The following is a 14,947-nucleotide window of genomic DNA, read 5'->3' as shown; positions in this document are numbered from 1 at the left end:
TTAATTTATGAGACAATTTCAACTTCATCGCTTAACGTTTCATGACGTAAATAATTAATTTAATATTGTCATAAAACGATTGTTAATTGAAAAACGAATAACGAAATGCTAATAGTTTTTTGATAAAAGCACAATAAATTAATTAAAAAATCAACAAGTATGTTAATATCATTTTATTAATCATTTATTTACATTGAAAAGTGAACAATTACCAATTTAAATAAATGTCATATAAGCACAAATGCAACCAAATGTGCAACCTTGGAAAAAATTTTGAAAAAATTTATTTTTTCATCATCTTTTATATAAAGTATATACCGACCTGAATATTAGTCATTTTAGGAATACAAATAAAAGATACACGCTGACAATGCTAAAAAATGAATAAAATTAAAAGGAAAAATTGAAAACAAGCACTGCAAGGGTTTAAGCTAAGCTACCTAAGCACTTTAAAGCAAAATAATTTTATTGCTCCTCATTGAATGACTTTATTTATAATAAAACTAAATCATCATTTTATGTTGAAAAAATTGTACATTAAAATCTTGCACAATCCATGGATGATGAGAGCACATAAAAGAAAGCAATAAAAATAAAATGTTTAAATGCATTAAATTTAAATTGATGCCATTAAATTAATGTTATAAAGGTAGAATTGAAAAGTAAACCATTTGTGATATAAATATAATACAGTGAAAACTTGATACATAAAACGTTCAAAAAATTCAATTGTAGAGTCAGAGAGGCAAGTTTTAAGAGGCAGGCTATTCATCAAAACAAAGTACTGGCTTAGACTTCGATAACCACCACACGGTTAAAATTTACGAGTTGTGTTTGAAATTGACTGATCATCCCACCTCTAGCCAGCAGTGATTATTGAACTACTGAACTAAGAAGTTCAGTTCATATGGTTAAGAAATCAGATGAAGAGGTCATTATTATTGTGTTATTATTATTATTATTATTGTACTCTTTCTTAACTCGAGGTATTTTCAAAACTCCTCTTTACGCCTTGACTGGATTATTGTTTATCACTAATTGACTAAGCAATTTATCACAGACTAAGCAATAATTGACCTCAGATCTGCATACCTCCCCGAGGAGCATATAATCATTCTGAGATTTGATAACGCGGTGTTGGTAAGTCTGTCAGTTTTCGCAAATAATTTCGGGGCTCTACCTTTTATGTATTTTTTGATGGGATCAATTTTTCTAACTTTTCACAGTATCAAGTACAGGAAGTACAGATCTAGTAGGACAATATGTAAAATATGCTATATATGCTTAACATTGTGATCAAAAAAAATGTAATGTTACTAATAGGTGTAACTTATTTATAAGCTTATTATAGAACTCTAATATTGACACATCTCTCTTTTAACAAGACTTAACATCTGTAGGTCAATAATTTTTTCTTTGACTCTATCTGGTATGAACAATATGGGAGAATAATGATGAAAATACATAGGAGAAATATTTACAAAAAAAGTTATTCCTAAGATCTCTGCTATTATACGAGTTAGTAATGACTATCGCATCTGAATGCACAACGAGTTGTAGATGAATTTATCACAATATGAACACTGTTTGTCAAATTAATATCCCATTTTACGGATTTGTGCGTCATAACGATTGAAAAATTTGCTGTAGAGAAAAATGTAGTTTGTGTTAACACGGCGTGGGCCCCATACTCGTAAGTAATAACAGAATAGAAATAGAAATGTATGCTGGCTCCCAATAAAGTGGAGCACAAATCTTTTGTGCTGCTAACTAGCATAATTTAAACAATTTTTTTGTGCTGTTGACCGACCCAAACAGAACAGTAGATACCTATCTTACGAATGAAGACTAAAACGTCACTTGCTAAGAATTTACTAAATCAGACGAAACAAGACGAGCTCTCGGCGTAGCAATATGCTCTTAACAAAATAAGCATACATAATGTAACTAGTTCTCTCATCTGATTTCAATTATAATTGACATTTGGATCCAATTTTAATATCCATCAGACAATCTACCAATAACTTCTCATCGGTTCTACTGTAAGACGAAACTAGCTCTTTAGTTTAGCAGTTATCCGAAGTGTCATTGCAATAGTAAATTCTATCCCAATTTTGATTGAAGTCTAAATAGTGGATCAACTTATTCCACAATAAGAATACGATTTACAAAGTTTATCCGATCAAACGCCTAAGTAATGTAGAAATGAAATAAAAATTGAGCCACTTTCTACAAATAAACAACGCACTAAGCGAAAATTCAAAAGAAAAACAAACAGTCATTAGTAATTATGGAAATAAAAAGTTTTTAAATCATTATCTATATTTCCTGTTCTATGTTAGTTGATATAATAATGCGAACCCATTGAACTTTGAGTGCATCACATACGTTGCGAGCAAAAAAAAAAAAAATCAAAATGTGCAATAGATGCGGTGAAAGACATATCAGCGTAGGAGGTGCAATAGTAAATGGCCGAGTGAGCAATTGTGCCATTGTGTTGATGTCATGTTGCATGTAATTGCCTACTGATTAGATTTGCATAAATAAATGTCAATTGTAATGCATAACATCATTATAAACGCATTAAGTAGATTGAATCAAATTTGCAAACTAAAAATGCCTTAAGTATTGCATTTAATGTTATTCCAGTTTACAGTGACATGCACTTAATTTAATAAAAAAAAATATTTAAACTTTTCTAAATGGGCTCTAAATATCATAGTTCGTAAAAGTAACATATATTCGACAAGAAATAGACTAAAAATAATTTACTTCAAAAAATATCACAATATATAAAATTTACGTAAATAAAATAAATATTTAAAGTTTTAAAATAAATGCAAATAAAACTATTTAATGTGAATATTGAAAATGCCAATTGCCTTCGAAAAAAAAACAACACACAAATGTGTTTAATTGTTGTATAAGTTGTTTAATATGTAAAAATAACGTAATATTAAGTAAATAAGTATATATATATATATATGTTCTGCGAAAAACCCTTAACAATATAGACCAAAGTTTTTATTAAAAAAACCCTCACCGAAATCAAAATCCAATTATATGCTCAGTGCTGTTAAAAAAATAACGCTCGCAAATATACAAGCCCGGCTATGAGCTTATATTAAAAGCAAAACTGCATATATTTGCGAATAAAAGTGGAAAAAAGTATTCACATGAAACAATAAAAGGTTAAAGCCAAATTGAATTTATATAAAATTGTTCGGTGGCACCTGCATTTACTTGCACAATTTACCAACAGTGTGGCAACTTTGGCGAAATTGCAAAAAGTCATTTATATTTATGGTTTGTGCTCAGTGTCGCTTAATAACCCATAATCCGCATTTTTGTCTTTAGTTTTATTTTATAAAACGTAGTACATTTTATTCTTATTTAAAAACATTGCTCCATTTTTCAATGGAAGAAAGGGTCAAGTATGAAGTAGGAAAGGCTGTAGGAGTATTGAAAAATAATTGTAGAACAGACAGATTATAAATTTTTTTTTAAAGCTGTATGTCTGTTTGAGATCCAATATTCACTCTGGCAGTGTCTTAAACTTTTTGACATTATTCGTTTGTATAAGATAACATACAGAAGAAGTGAGAGCATTAACATAAGATTAATATGTATTAAAAATAATTACATACTTTTCTTTTTAATATAAAATATTAATACTTTATGTGAAAATTCCAGTTGAATTGAGCTTCAAGCAAGAAAAAAAAAGGTTTTGAAAACTTATTAACAAAAACTGCTTTAATAATACCAGACAACTTTTGCTAAATGGTGAATATTCACTAATTATAATAAACGGAGGATATCTGATGATCATACACTGCAACCCGCTTTCGTTTCAAGATTTTTAAATGTAAAATTCCTGATACTTTTTACACAAAATTAATACTTACAATGCACTATTGTACTTATCTTTTCAAAATTGTCTGCGCTTTAAGACTTGAAGCTAAATAATTCTAAATTTGCATACTTCTAGATTTGAAGCTAAACAATAGTATTTATCTATATGCGATTTAATAAGAAATCTCAAGTAAAAAAAACGTATAATTTTCAATATTATCGTTATCGATTCATATAAGTAATAGGATCCCGCAATTATTCTTAACTTTTCTTAAACTTTGCATACATGAAATGTTTTAAAACAATTTAAAACAAATATCAGTAAACTCAATATTTGAAGTTTATGTATTTTTAGTTTGATATAGCCTTAAGTGCACTGTAGTAATATTTCTCTTTTTTATTCATTTTATTGTTGATCTTGTGTTTTAGATATGTTGTTGCATTTATGAAGTTGACACTTAGTAGGCGTCGTCTAGTTATATTTAGCAATAGCAACAGCTACAGTTACAGCTACAGCTACAGCTATATAGTATCTGTATCAGTGACAATAACAATGAACGAGCAACGAGTGTCCTTTTTTATTTATTTAACGAGTGTAACTGCTGCCTTTTAGGCGCAGTACCGCAAACATAAAAACATACGCCCCTAAGCAAAGATGCAGGCATGTAGCATTTTATTTTTAGTTGGCATCAACAACACTAACAAGTGCCCATGTACACAATATGAGTCATAACAATCCTAGTCGAAGTACCAGTGGCATTGTAGATTAAAGAGGGCAACATAGTAAATTCTATTAGACACCCACTCACTCATTTTTAACATTTCCTTAGTTGGGTAAATGGGTAAATGCTACTGGCATTGGCTCAGACAGTTTGCCAGTTAAAGTGTCATAAAAGTAGATTTATTTAGGCTATTGTTGCACAAATATGAGCGTATATATTCATAACTAAGCATAGAGCTAAATTACTACTAGAGCTGATGCTGATGTTGTTCCAGGTCCTGCTTCCCGCATGCATTTTGTTTTCTGCTTAAAGCATTGGACAAACAACAAAACGCTTGCTCTTTACTATACTTTATATATGTCAAGATGCGAGTCCACTAGTCTCTAAAGATAGAAAAAAATCATTTGTGCTTCCGTAAATGCACATAAAAAATCAATTTAAAATATTGCACACAAATTTAAATTTAAGTTGAGCAATTAATGTCACTCATACGCAGCGTTGGCTATAATTTCTTTACACAACAAATTTTAGTTTCCTTTTTTTTTGAAATCAATTACTAAGAAGTAAAAACTAACAGAAAATTTTTATTTGCAATAGTGATTTATATTGAAACATATATACATATTTTAAAAAAATCAATGAAAATTTTGTTAAATGAAAATATTAAATTTTATCAAAAACGGAGTGTAACACTTTAATACTCCAACTCTCATCTTTCAGTAACTTTCAACTCAACATAAATAAAAGTAGGAAATCCATTTTAAGCACAGACATTCCCATACACAGCTGTGCACTTCTATTGTGATTTTCGGCATTCCTATTATATTAAATTGTATCTTTGAGCTTTGGATATATAACGATATATACACAAGAGGGCATGACTACACAAACACGTACAATTTTGCTAGCAAATACAAGAAAAATATTTTAATAATATAACAAAATGGAAGAATTGCTCACAAATAGAAAAAGCCAACAAAAGGCAGGTGTATTTAGCTTTAGCTTTGTCTCACAAAAAAAATACAACAACAAAAAAGAACAAAATTAAAAAAAAAAAAAAATATATATATATATATATATAAAAGGTGAAAACAGCAAAATTATATTAAGTTAAAATATTTAAGTGCTAGGGTTTTCAAGGATTAAAAGGGTTGAAAGGTCTCAGTGATGAATTTATGTATATGTAAGAAAACGTTAGACGGTGGAAGTAAGTACATATTCTCGCAAATATTCTCAGCAAAATAAAAATGTTTTAAATTTTTTAAAAGGAGCAAACCAAATTTCTTTAATAACTACTGTGCAACCTGTCAGAATATAAAAATAATTGAAAATTGAGAAAGGATTTACTGATAGTTTTTCAGAAAGAAGGAGTTCTGCTTCAACATTACTAATGATTTAAATAAAACGAATTATTTTTAAAGAAAATAATTTAAATTGTTATTTAAAAAGCTGAAATATGGATTAAAAACTTTTTATTTAACAAAATACTTCTTTTTATTATTGTAATTATTTTCCATAGCAATTTATTCTTAATATTTAAATTATATATATTTTTATTTAAATTATTCTAAAGTTAATATTTTTCTCTATCACTGATATTCCCTTTGATACTTATTTCGATTTATTAGTTTACTTAATATTATTATTATTATTAGGTAATATGGCACTACGACCGTTGAGTCTATTGTGTCCCCTTCTGGGTTTTAAGTAGGTCTCTAAACCCTGTTGCGTCAATAAAAAATAGCATAGAACCTTCTTTACAAAGCTTTATTGCCTCTTCCATAAGAATATACATTTTCAGGAATCTATTCCGTATGTGCATTAGCGCAGCTCATTCTCTTCACAGAATCTATAGTTTGCATCCGTATGTATACCCAGTCTCGTAAGGTGGTATTTTATTTTACAGTGTCCTGTTAGGATTCCTGTGATAATTCTGAGTTTATTATTTAATATAGTTCCTCATTTATTTCATGTGCATTTTTATTTTATTAATTTATTATTCTCCTTCATTAAGAAAAAATTAGATATATTTATATTATATTACATTATTTTTGACAGTTTAAGAATTTTAATTTTACTTATTTTTGATTAAAATATAAAATCCTTTATATATATTTTTTTAACAGATATAAAATACTAATACACATACAAAGTTAAAAATAAACGTTTTATTAACAATTTTCTATAATAGAATTTATAGAATTTCTTTATAAGTTTTAAAGAAACTTTAGTTTTAAATCGATAAAAAATATCTTTTTAGAAAACATCTTCATTGCTTTAAGCTATGTTTTTTTTTGGAAAAAAAAACTCTAAGAAAAAAATTTGTATAAAAGTAGTTTAGGCGTAAAGTCAAATATTGAAAAGAAGGATATTAAATATTTCTACGAACTTTTGTAAAAGAAGATTACTTCTAAAATATTCACGGAAGCATAACCAGTGGCAATCTTAACATGACAATTGGTTTTTCGAGAAAGCAGGCAAGTTAAAATAATTTTAAAATGATTTGCAACTTAAATAATAATAAGAACATTAGCTTTTTTCCAATTATAGACATTTTTATATATTTCAGAAAAATTTAAGTACCAGAATTGCATAGTTTCGTAACTAGTCATTTTAAATGGAATTTTTAAAAATTCAAATTGTTAAAATGTTAAGAGCGTATCAAGTTTGGAACATGATGAGCCATTTGTTCCTTTACAAGCTTCCCAAGTCTAAATTTATTTAGGATGCATTCCGAAACTTATTCGGAAAATTAAATCGAAAATTCAATTCTAAATAGACGTTGTGATTAGATGCAGTACAAAAATTTAGGTCTACACTTTTTATGTTTGATTCAGGATTCATATCAAAATCAGTTCATTTTTATATGTAAATACATTTTCTTAAAAAGTATATATTTAATAGAGTTGTAGATGTAATATACTATTCTAAAACGGATCAAATAATATGATCCGTATCTGATCTATAATAGCGTTGGCTACACCTTCAATTTAATTAAGGATTGTATATCTCACACTTAAATAAGTTCACTTCCTGAGTGAAAGTTACATATTTTATAAAATAAAATTTGTGCTTCAGTTTTTTACAGGTATCAAATTAGCCAACATTAAACATTTCAAATACTTGCAAATCTGTTATAGATATACTGTTTGCAGTATTTTCTTCTAGTCGAGAACTTAATTTATTAGTACCTCCAGAACATCAAATTAGTTCTATATCAAGTTTTAAGTTATAATTTGTAATACGACTCAAATAACGGTACTGAACATGTAAATGTCCAGAAACAGACACAATTTTGCGAAAATCTCAGATAAGGGTAGTATACGAGGACCACACCAAAGGCCGATTTGAAATAAGTACTTCGTTGGCATCCAGGATAGCACGTGCGTTTCGTACGATGATTATCGTATACGGTATGGCAATATCTCAGTACAGATGTCCATATTAAGTAATCTGCCTACAGGATCACAATAGGATACGGTACGGGGTGTAATACGGTGTTCAAATTCGATCTAAAACTGTAACACGTTATATCTTGAACTATAAAACAAAACACAAACAAAATTTTAAACAACATAATATCTTTTTATAGTTTTGCTCATTCATATAAAAAAAATTGGATAAAATTTTTATATCATATTACTGAGATTTGAAATTGTTCATAAACATATTAAAATTTGAACTAAGAAATCACTCGGAACTTCTAGTATCGAAATTTCACGTCGAGATCTAAAATTGTTTATAACAAAGAAATATTTTAAGTAGGCAAAAACTGGATGAACAATCAAAGTATATAACTATAACTTTTCAATTTTTATGCCCTTCCTTCTTACTTAATTTAAAAATTGTTACTTATAGCCTTTAAAAAACCTTAAAAAAAGCATTGGCTTCCTTTACCACTACACTTTAATTCATTTATCTATTTTAGTTTCTCCTGAATCCTTTTATCTTTTGTATTCATTGGCAGTAACTTACCTTTGAGTATTAAAGAATAGGAGTATACAAGCGAAAATTTATTCGGAAGTGCACAAAACTGAATTACAGAACAAAAAAGACTGCATCTCGTATATGCAGTCTTTTTTTTAAGAAACACTATAGAAAATTACAAAAAAAAAATTTAGAAAAAAATATTTTTTTAACGTAAATAATGCAATAAATTCGCAATGCTAGGAAATGTTTTTGAACACAGAAAACTTTGATTATAAATTTCATTTCTATACTTTGTTCTTTAATTTAAAGGCAACTCCATTGATTGAATAGCATAAAAAAATCAATTTGAAACCACAGAAGAATACATTGTTTGGAATTCTGAGTCAAAAAAAGTTTTCCTTTTGCTTAATATCGAAAAGGAAGAACTATCTGAAATTGGCAATTTGAATAAAACTTGGTGCATTTTTTAAATAGAAATTAAATTACAAAAACTTACTGATGCAGTGTTAATAAATTATTTCGTAGTAGATTATTTAAAAAAATTTGGAAAAAAATAAATTAAGAAATAACTAAATCAGTGATAAAAGAATGAGTTAATGAGTAAGATATTATATAATGAGATTGTGATACATTGGCTTCAATAGTAACTTCAATATTACTTCGGATAATAGTTGAACCAGTTTAATTTACTCTAAAACTGCAAAAGTCATGTGCATTTCAAACGAAGAAAATTTCATATGTTTGTGGATGTGGTGATTGACCGCAGTCAATCCTAGGTAGAAATTACCAATAGTGAAAAAAGCACTGTAAAGAGCGAGGCAAAAACATCTCTTTTGTTTATGGTCCTGAGTTGTCACGTACACGCTTAAAATGCTTAAATGCTCTACAATTTAGAAAATACATTTCTAAATTACTATATATATATACATAAAACTATATATATATACATAAAACTATATATATAGACATAAAACTATATATATATACATAAAACTATATAAACATACATAAAACTATATATATATACATAAAACTATATATATATACATAAAACTATATATATATACATAAAACTATATATATATACATAAAACTATATATATATACATAAAACTATACATATATACATAAAACTAAATATATATACAAAAAATACAAAAAAAAAATGGATATAATTCAACAATGAATACAAACTAGCCGGTACTACGGCCAGAAGAGTCCTATTGTACCAATTTCACTATTGATTAGACAAAGTCCTTTAAAGCTTTGTGAGCAAATACCAGAACTAAATCTAGAGAAGAGCTCTTTTCCTTCTTTTTGAAAGCAGTTTTTGATGCAGTTTTGGCTAGCTCATCAGCTTGTTCATTTCCCAAAACTTCCCTGTGACCCGGAACCCAGTAAAGGCTTACCTTATTCCGAGCTGCAAGTAACTATAGGAGCTAACTACATTCAAGGACCTACTTCGACTTGAAAGTCCAAGAAGACAGAGGTTTAAGAGCAAAGTATATGCATATATAGAAAAAAATTACATAGTTAATATCTTTTGTATTAAGAAATGGCAAGTGGTTATTTTAAAATTTGACACTCCCTCCAATAGTAAATTCAATTAATATGCTTTAAAAGCCCATCTTGTTAACACTTGTGAAACTTGACGTTTTTACCCAAACATTTTATACATAAACACTCTTATATACTTTATATATAAAGTAATGAATCTAAAATTTGCTACTATATTGTTAAATGACTATATGCATTTCAACTGTAACAACTAAAAACCTAATTTTGCAGTTCAATAAATCAGAAGTACCAGGTTGTACTGGAAAAAAAGAAAATAAAAAAAGGACACAAAAACGTATGTTGAACGTTTTACGTTCTTTTTTTGTTACAAAATCAAACTCAAAAGTTGCCAAAATTTTGATAAATGTCACATAGCAGCAAAACACATTAATACATGACTGACAAATTCGTTTGATGTGCAGTGAAACTTTAGCTTCAAAATGTGAAAACAGAAACCAAATAAAGCAACGAAACTCATTCATATAATATAATTTCTAATTGTGAACCAATATTAAACATTATAAAGTATATAGATACCTTAAAATAAACAATAGTAGCATTTAATATGTACAAAAACCTAATACGTTTAACAACGTTCATAAAAAAAGGCTGTCAGCCAAAAAAAAAAAAACATTGTAGTTTTTCATGTTTCTGTTTCTTGCATATAAAGCAACTAACAGTGTTTGCAAATGGCATAATTCCAAAAATTCTAAACAACACTACATTGCAGATAGGAACAACGATGTTATGGTCTTCAACTACACAAAGGATGTACCTAAGGTAACAGTGAATGAAATTATGTAGTCGTTTTAGTTTAGGGATATCTACACGTATGCATTTTTTCCTTTCGCTATTAAAAAACCTCAATGTATCAGCCATTGCTTATACATATATCTTTAGTGATGACATATACGAATATCGGTACACAATAAGACCAATGGGATGCAGGTACAGATAAGATAAGTCATCCTTAAAAAGTGTTAAGTAAAAATAGCGCTTTGGTAAAGATAATACTCGACTGCAGTGCTTTGATGCATGTAGTATCTGTGCACATAAAAGAACAACTCAAATTTTGTGAAATCCAAATACATTGAAATCCTTGCTGTTGACTTTAAAGTAACAAATCAATAACTTTGTTTATTTAGTGCCCATTTTTTATCGGTAAGCATTTCCACAGGGCATAACTAATCATAACGGACCCAGTTTGCTTTGCTTGCAACATGCGCTACAATTTTTCATTTTTGTTTGTACCAAAATTTTGTAATTGGCTAGGAGGGCACAACGCGGATTTCGACATTGGCTTTGTCAGTTTTTTACATCGTCCTGTTATCACAGATTTTAACAAATGTGCCGAATTTCGCGTGTTTATCAATAAAATTTATTTCGCAGAGCTTAGAATGGTTTTGCCTGCAATCGAATCAATTTAAAAATTCTATGAAATTCAAATAAAAAAGTATAATTTTAATTTATAAAAAATGAAACCAGCGAAGTAAAATGTAATTCCAAATATTCAAAAAATAAACAATTTTCATGCAAGAATTACGGAGAGAGCTATATGAACTACATACACTTTATATTTAACCCAAAATTTATAAAACCTATATTAATAAACTATCTATACAAACTATATTTAATATATAAATACAAATTCAGAGGTTCTCTGAATCGGCGACAGCGTTGTTTCAATAACATATGACAAATAGAACTATCAGCCGAGGCATTATACGTTTAATTCAATACATTTTACAATATAGATCGCTTAAGTACCACTAAATGTATTAATATTCAAACTTAAGAGTCTTAAGACCTTAAGAAACTTAAATTTTAACTTACTACAGAATTGGAGACAATTTAACAGCAAACATAGACGTCGCACCTGGGGTTGTGAACTTCTACAACCAACTATTGCTTTTACAAAATATCATTGTGTGATATGATGATGACCAAATGATCTGAAGACAGACAAATAATTTTGCTCATACTATAATACGAATTAAATATAAAATTTCTTGAATCTTTTCTTTACTTTTGTATTCAATTCACGTTCACTTAGAAGTTCAACAATTTAAACAAACAGATGTAAATTATTATCTATATCATAAGGATTATAAATCGCATATAATCATAAAGTCTGATTATTTAGCTGAAGCAAAGTTTTAAAGGTATGTAATAACTCACTTCTAACAGAATAATTTGTGTGTAGGGTATTATAGCTTCAGCAAGCAGAAAGTTAACGGTTTGTTTTGTATCGTTTTTTTTATATATCTTCAATAAGAAGTATGTTTTACATAAATCTTCAAAGCCTTTACAACCTCAAACTTTCTGAAACAATTTATGAGCTGTCAAAATTCTAAACGCTTTTACTTTAAAGGAGTTTTATATATAAGTTTTTTTTGTTTTTGTTAACAGGAATTTAATCAAATTTAAATTGCTTTTTAATAAAAAATAATAAAACAAAAATTTCTAATAACAAACAACCAAAAAATGTACTCTTAAATAGTTTAAAAGAAGTTTGTTACTTTAATGAAACAAGCCTTGGTCCGTTGTTTTTCCTTAATTGACCTCTTAACCCACTTAAATTTAACTAATATTAAAATTTCTTCTTTATCCCGCAGACTGTTATTCTAATAATTTGCAACAAAACCCAAAGGACTCATTTCAATTATTGTATAGAAAAAAGAAAAAAAAAATATGGTATCCTCTTTTAAAACAAACTCAAAGTGGAAGTTTTACCATAACCATTAAATCTTATGACCAAATGATAAAACTTACTGAAAAAATGTTTGAAAATAATGAATCCGACACTGACTACACTGGCTACACTGGGTACTACACTGGCTAAAAAGAATCAAAACAAGGAACTTTTTTCTGAACCCACGCAGACACGCACACTTAAAATTACTTATAAGAAGCAAACAAACACACGTACGTACAGAAAAAACTTTTACAATTTAGTCAATGGATGCCATTAAATAGAAAGTTGCAAATGCGTCCTGTAAGGATATCAGATAGAGCTATGCAATATATAAATTTTTTGTGCTCGTATAAGTTGATCAATTGGATTCCTTCAAGCAGAAAATTTTACAATTTCCCTTCCGCTCAACACTTTATTATTTAGGAAAGATATATAATACGACCTTGAAAGGATATTTGCCATCGATATAAAATATTGCTACATTATATTTGTTAAAAGTATTAAACATAAAGTTAATATTTAAGAAAAATAAATTTATTAAAAAAATTTATATCTAGAATTTACTGGCATAATTTGTTATTGAAAACAATTTAAATTAAATTAAATCAAATTAAATTAAATTAAATTAAATTAAATTAAATTAAATTAAATTAAATTAAATCAAATTAAATAAAATAAATTAAATTAAATTAAATTAAATTAAATTAAATTAAATTAAATTAAATTAAAATAAAATAAATTAAATCAAATCAAATCAAATCAAATCAAATTAAATATATTAAATTAAATTAAATTAAATTAAATTAAATTAAATAAAATAAAATAAATTAAATTAAATTAAATAAATTAAATCAAATCAAATTAAATTAAATAAATTAAAATAAAATAAATTAATTAAATTACATTAAATTCAATTAATTAAATTAAATTAAATTAAATTAAATTAAATTAAATTAATTAAATTAAATAAATTAAATTAAATTAATTTAATTAAATTGTTGTTTTTAAATTTAACGAATGAATTCATTCAATTTAAAACTTATAATAACGTTCAGTTTTAATATTGAATAAAATCCTTTGAATTTCTTTTATGTGATACGCAAATAAACTCTATATTTAATATGCAATATTAAAAAAAAAAAAAAATTATGAGATTCTACTTCAAAAATAATTAACGTCATGCTAAAGTACGCAAAACGCTTATTAGTATTAAAAAATATATCTATCAACAGCAGAAATCGTTATTACTTCTAGTGGGATATGAAATCCCACTTGAAAACCTATCAACAAAACTATCTGCAAATGATGTCAACAATCTATCCAGAGATATGTCAGATCACAACTTCAGTAGCGTATGATATGTCAAAATTGATACCAATACATGTATATTACCTAACACACACACATAAACCATAAGCAACGATTGTGGTAAAAAGCGAAAAAGATGTGTATAGTAAACAGGAGTATATGATGTAAGGATAACGGCATCAGTATATGAGTAAGGCATAAAAAGTAGTTTTTATGTATCCACGTTGGTATATCAAAGTCAGAGGAACAAATGATGCATGTCAGCGTAATTTAAAGGACAACGACATAGAATGAGTAAAAATCAAACGAGTTCATCAAAGTCACAAGTTAACTGAAATAGTAAGCAAACGATGCAAATAAAATTAGTGAATTTATGTGATGATAAAAATATTTGTGGTTATTGTTTTGCAGCGTATATTTTATATAAAAGCTATTAAATCAATAGAAAAAAAATAAAATTATTTAAATATTTTATGAACTGTTGCTGGTTTTGAAGTACTTTTTTATGAGCTTATGTGGTTTTTTCAGTCAGTATGATAATTCAATGAACTAATTAAAAGTATTTATATGAAATTATTCCCTTAAATTTAGTAAAATATGAAATTTATAATTGAATTAAAAAAAAATATATTTAAAAAACTAAACAAATTATTATAATATCAAAATTTGCAAATTTATAAGAAATTGCTCTTAATGTTCTTTAATCAGAGAACAACAGATTTCGTACAGTTTTAGTAGGCAGAATCCTAGCCCAACTTGCACAACACTTTTTGCACAATACACATAAATTTAAAAGAACGGATATTGGAATATTTCGGCTATCAATTATTGAGTTATAACTATTTGAGTGATAACAGTTTTATGTTTTTTTTTAATAAGAGTA

Source organism: Teleopsis dalmanni, chromosome 2, assembly GCF_002237135.1.
Source record: "Teleopsis dalmanni isolate 2A chromosome 2, ASM223713v2, whole genome shotgun sequence".
Classification (NCBI taxonomy): domain Eukaryota; kingdom Metazoa; phylum Arthropoda; class Insecta; order Diptera; family Diopsidae; genus Teleopsis; species Teleopsis dalmanni.
The sequence above is the reverse complement of the archived record's forward strand: the minus strand, read 5'-3'. Positions refer to the sequence as shown.